Raw genomic sequence first — 6,603 nt, 5'->3', positions numbered from 1 at the left:
AATTCCTTATATTTATAGTTGAATTAGATGACTAATTTATATGACTACTGAATATATATAATCAAATACATGATAAGCACACTTCATATTTGAATATATATATATATATATATATTTATTTATTTATTTATAACGATAAACATAATAAAATACATAATAAACATCTCATTTTAAAACCAACAAGAGATTGCAACCAAAACAAGGCCAAAGTCGGAAGAAGGACGCTCAAACGGCCGCCACAAAAGGAGTGCAGAACCAAGAAACCAAGAAATATATAAAGAATTGCAGCTTGAGGAAGTTCAATTAAAAAAACCGGAATACAATGCAATCAATCATTGAAATATTTGGGGTAATTTACTGTTCCTCCACAATTTGAGTGGAATTAATTCGTTTGACATCTCTTACCGCCTCCCTCCCTCCCTCGTAGAGAGGAAACCATTATCCCCAAAAATCAACCAACAATGGCAATCTACATCAGGTCAACAATATCGAACTACGTTGACGACGACTACTTCACTCAACTCCAAGAATGTTCCACAGAGATCATCTTAATCATGTTGTCACTCAGTCTCCTCCACGTAAATCCTTGTTTTCTCTCTCGTCAATACTCCCCTTCCCACCATTGTCATCTACACATGGTCAAAATGGCATCACTTGAACCTAACGCTAATTCCAATTAGTAAACCGTACACACAACTAGTTTAATAATCTTAACATCGATTTTGCAACGACATCAATTGAACCTAACCCTGAATTTGATTTTTACAGTTCGACTTGGTTCGATGTTTTTCTTAATCTCCGTAGTACCCCTACACAAAATGAGACCATATTACGTTGAATTTCCATGCATTTTCAAATGTAAACTAGTACATAAATGTATAAGACGTCACATCTAATATATCAAAATAGGTTATGAAAATATAATATAAAGCAGTAATGAAAAACAAAACATACTGCATCTCATACAATTTGCCTTTTTATCAAAAACAAAAAAATAAAATAATGTTAAAAATTATATATATGTAAGACAAGACATATCTACTAAAATATATATATACAAAATCAAATATGCATCTTATTCGATCTCAATCCTTAAAGTTCACATAATCGGTTCATAATCGCTCCCACTTTTATTGAGAAAATACTGAAAACATGTTGGATATCATTTGATTCTATATGTAGTTGACTCAAAGTTTTGTTGTTTGAAAAAGAACCCCACTTTGTAGTGCTTTTGAAAGAAAGAATAATTGTAGTTTACCTTCTCATATATGTCCCATATCTCCCATTTGACCGGCTCTTGGCCCTTGTTCATCGTGTCTCCATCTAACTTATCCTAACCCCTTTCGAATATGTAATAGTTTTTCCCCACATTTATTACGTTTATAGAAGATGACTCATTGTTTGTTGTTTTGTAACGAGTTGGTCCCTCATCCTAACGACCATCCAAAATGTTGGCTCGTTGATGAATTTGTTGATGACCTTTTCGATCTCTTTCTAATCATTATCATCTTATGCTTAAGCTAGTTTTTGGTTCTTTAAGGGCTTGGTATATGTTATTTAAATCGATGACATCAAAGACTAGCTGATGTTTCAAGAAGTAGATCAACTTGTGGATCAAGGGTCTACCATCCGAATTTCTCGCCAAGCCTTTTTCTTCTATAATCGATTTTTTTTGGTCGGATAGTCATTTGGACTATCGACCAACCAGTCAGAAGATTTTTCTATAAAGACAATTCTGACCAAATCTCACCAACTTTGTATTTGACAAAGATATTCTCTGAAGCACCTGAAAAGGTATATTTGTCCTAAAATGTTATGACGTGAGATTTCAGAAATGTCTGTGATACATCTCAACGACAAGTTACTTTACCTTATAGGATGAAAAGGACCCTCCGAAGTTCTGAAGTAATCAAGGAAATCAGCTACCTACTCTCTCTCTCTCTCTCTCTAAAATATCAACTGCTTAGTGTTTATTGAGTTTATTTAATCTTTGTGAAAAGACTGTTTAGGTTAGCTTTATTCTATTTTAGCTTCTTGTTTCCACACCAATCTTATATTCTATGTGTATCATTATCAATAAAATCGATATTAAGTAAAAAGTCGAATAATTGTATTCAACCCCCCTCTACAATTACTTGTTGGATTATTGTCATCCAATTTCGGATCAACACAAAAATATCTGTTAAGTTTGATGGCATTTCCGTCTTTTATCATTTGTTTTGTCTTTTCCTAACAAAAATAGGGACCACATTTGTAATTATGTTTATAACATAAAAGTGTATTAAATTATAATATGTATTATTTTATATTATATTTTAAATAAATTTTAATATTATATATACCTACAGATCACAAGGACCTTTGTCCCCAACTGGCTGTCGCTACCACCCATCTGATGAACACCATTTCCACGCACGACTTTCTCCACCCTTGCAACCTTCGTCTCCACCACTTTGATCATCATGACCACCAACTCCGACGAAATCCTCCCTCCCTGGATCTCCCTCTAACCTATCTCGATTCTCAGGTTTATATATAGATCTGTGTGTTTGCGTGTTTATATGACGTAGTTACACACACTTTAATCGAAGACCACGTTATACCACATACCACCACCATGCACCTCCATTTCTCTCCTCTCTTTCTCTCCCCTCTCCATGTTTCTCACCACCACCTTCCATAACAATGTGTGTATATATGTATGTATATGCTCTATGTGTGTGTGTGTGTGTGTGTGTTTAATACCTTATTTCTGTAAAAGAGCGACTAATTTAAAACTAAGACCTATATCACACCATAAAAAGAACAATTTTCTCACCAAATGACAACATCAAATACTCTACATCATATAAAAGGGTATAGACAACAACTTCTAAAACATAATCTTACACAAGATCTAGGTTAATAATCGTTGATACTAAGACCTACATACGAGTTGCTATCTCCAAGGTACAAAAGACGTGCCAAAGAGCTAAGTCCTCCTTATGAATCTACTATCACTTAACTCATCTCAGGTATCACTAGTACCACCCTAATTAGGACCTTATGCACATTTCGACAAGAAAAAGTGTTGGACTTAAAGCCTAATGAGCTCAAGTAGTTTTCACCCTAAATATATAAAATGATAAAACTGAAATAATGTAAAATCACAAATTCCCAAATCAATTGCATTTATCATAAAAGCAGCATTTTCCTAAAATACGGATAATACTCGATATCCAAAATGACGACTTATAGCTAACACTTTATAGCCAAAACAACACCAAAAACATGGGTAAAATCAATATCAAAACTACACCTTCCGGTGACGTGGGAGAGCCCTTTCCATCGATTATGGTGAAACATAAAGTAAGCCATATATCAACGTTATCAAGTAGCACCTCAAGATTCAATTGATCATAATGCCTACTCATTCGAGTTTCACCCCAAGGCTCATGTTCTTAGTGCCTACCCCTTCGAATAGCACCTCAAGACTCAATAATCTTAATGTCTACTCTATAAAGTTTATTATCGCCACAATCTCCCTTCGTTTGCCCTTTGAAACCCATAACCCTTTCATCATTGGGTTAGTATCAACAAGTATACAAAAATCATAATGTACAACTTGGACATGCTAAATAACTCCATAGGTTTTCACCTCACATATAATAGCACCACGTGTATAAAACTCCTGACACCATGAATACCTTACTATTTAGCACACATATACCAACAAGGGTCAATATGATCAAACAACACGAAAACTCCACAGACGCCAAATACGACCGACACATAGGAGATGGACCCATTACATTACAACTTCAACCTACATGACTTCAATTTGAATGATTAACACATTCAATACATGTAATCTCAAATAAATATGCAACGTATGCAAAACTTATTCAAATATCCCTATTAAACCATTTTTGGGGAACAAAGTCTCAAAACTTCTTGACTACTCCATGAAAGTCAACATAAATAAATAGAAATCTATTTGCTTTATATTTATGCAACATCATTTATCAAAATGAGAATATATCCCAAAACTCGTATTTATTTGAACCAACATTCACAATATCACACTCTAGTAATTTGTATCCCTAAATGTCTCAAAATCCCAAATATACACATTTTCAAGGTTTTATGAAATCAAATATACCAAGGATGCACACATATCAAATAATCACTATCATTTGATAAAATCACAAAGAACACATTTGAAAGCTTAAAATGGACATGTTTGACATGCATGGTTTTCACAAAGTACTTGAAGTTCAGATTGCTAGATTTAAGTGAAATCTAGATTCACTCCCAAGACTTAGAGCTTCTTTTGTGAAGACTTGAAACCCCTTTTAGCCAATCTCTCCAAAATCTTCCCCGAAGCTTCTGAAAAGCTTCATCTTCATTCAATGGAGGTGTGAAGGAAATCATACCAACTCTCCAACCCTAAGCTTCTTTTTCCCTCTCGAGATCTTTAAGATCCATCCTAATATGAGAGAAGTGAAGGGAGATCAAGAAGGTCCAATGAAGCCCTAGATCTCTTTGAAACTACACATGAAGAATGCTCCAGTCTTCCATCCAAAATCTCTAAAAATTGCCTCCAATAATGCCAAAATCGAGAGAGAAATTAATAGGTTGAAGAATGAGCAAACCTTAGCTCAAAATTGGGGTTTTATCTCGATTTGGGCATTCCCGCAACTAAGGTCTCGGGACAAGTCCCTAATGCCCCAAAGTTGCTTTGCTAAAACAATGAGTTATGCGACTTTTCCCGTGACTTAAGTAGTGAGATTTTCTGTTTCGGTTTCGATGCAATATATCTCTACCAAAAGTCCAAAACTATCCCCCACTAATTGCTTTATTGACACAATGTATCCCATTCAAGGTATGACCTCCAAAGGCTAATAAAAGTACATCAATCGCATAAATGTGTACATAACACACGGTTGTTACAGTGTGGGGGGGGGGGTAAAAGAGATCAGTAATGAAAGTAGGGATTTGAGGGATGAAGTTTACACATGTGTGTGTGTGTGTTTAACAATGTATGTGTGTGCTTAACAATGGACGTGTGAGTTTGTGTTTAATAGTCGATGTATGTGTGTGTAACAGAAGGTTGGGTAGGAAGAAGCTGGAGACAAAGTGTGTGTGATTGTATATATATATATACACGTATAAGATCTAATAAAATTTTGGTCTTCGTAGTTTGAGGGTTTTTAGAAAAACGGAGAAGACAAAAAATAATGTTAGAGTAAAGGAAAAAAAACAAAATTGAGGAAAATGCCCTTGTAGTTAACAGATCTTTTGGATGGTCGTTATAGTGAGGGACCAACTCGTTAGAAAACAATAAAGGACGGGTCCTCTTCTATAAAAAATGAAGTTTAGAGACCATTTTCATAAAATCCACTAAATCAGAGGGATCAAATCCATAATTAACTCTAAATTTAAATTACAAAAAGAATTATGTTTACTCGCTTATTTTGCGATATGTTTTATTATAAACAATTATTTAATTCAATTTATTTAAGCTATATTTGCAAAGTAGCTAAAAACTAGTTGTTGACGATAAGTTAGTTTATTACTTGATAAATTAGCTGATGAACAAATATGTTTGACAAAAAGTAGCTAATAAGCTTGTTGATAACGGTAAAATAACCAAAAAAGATATGTTAAAAAATAGTCAACTTTAACATTACATAGTATAATTATAACAAATCACTAATAACACAAACCAAATGGTAGAAAAATAAATAAGTAAGAACACTTCTGATCCTTTGGATAAGTTACTTTTTAATCTAACTTAATTTTCTTCAACTACTTTCAGTACCTTCGACCACATTTAAGTAGCTTTCACAAACTTTTACATATATTTAATCACTTTCAGTTGCGTGAATTTGTTATAGTTGCGACTGTGATGATAAAAATAGGTAAATAAAGGTAGTTGAATGTAGATGATCGAAGGTAGTTGAATGTTTTGTTCTCACTCTTACTGTAAATCTTATTATCACAAGAACCAAATCCCGCATTATAAGAGGACGTCTTTTAAAAACTTCATAATTTGTGAGATCCAATATAGATCTCAAAAAGTTAATTAAAAAATAAAATATAATTTAATTTTAAAAAAAGTCTCTGTCATCTGTCGTATTTTCTCTCTTCTCTCCTCTTTCATTTCTCTATAACATGCACACAAAAATTAAATTTTTTTAAAAAAATACTATTATAATTTATGAATACATTGTGAACATTTTTCTAGAAATATTAATATAATTTGTGAACACATACAAGATCTGGTATAACTTGTGAACATATCGTTAACATCAACTAAAGCAACAAAATTAAATCTAAACCTATCATTTGTAAACACTCTACTAAAAAAAATTAAGGTTGTTTTCTTTGTATTCACCTTGTGTACCTATTTAGGAGGTGTTTGAGATTACTTATAAAAATAAATTATTGACTTATTCCGATGTGACACCGGTAATAAACACTTTTGAGTGTTTAGATAAACAGTTTATACCGGTGTCAAACTGGTAATAAGAAGTTTTTGAAAAAGTTAAACTATTCTAACTTATAATAAGTTGATAAGCACTTTTATAGAAAATCATAAATTGTTTCAAATAAGCAATC

The sequence above is a fragment of the Cynara cardunculus genome (genome assembly GCF_001531365.2).
Source record: "Cynara cardunculus var. scolymus isolate 2C chromosome LG 3, CcrdV1, whole genome shotgun sequence".
In the NCBI taxonomy this organism is placed as follows: Eukaryota; Viridiplantae; Streptophyta; class Magnoliopsida; order Asterales; family Asteraceae; genus Cynara; species Cynara cardunculus.
Note: the sequence above shows the minus strand (reverse complement) of the source record.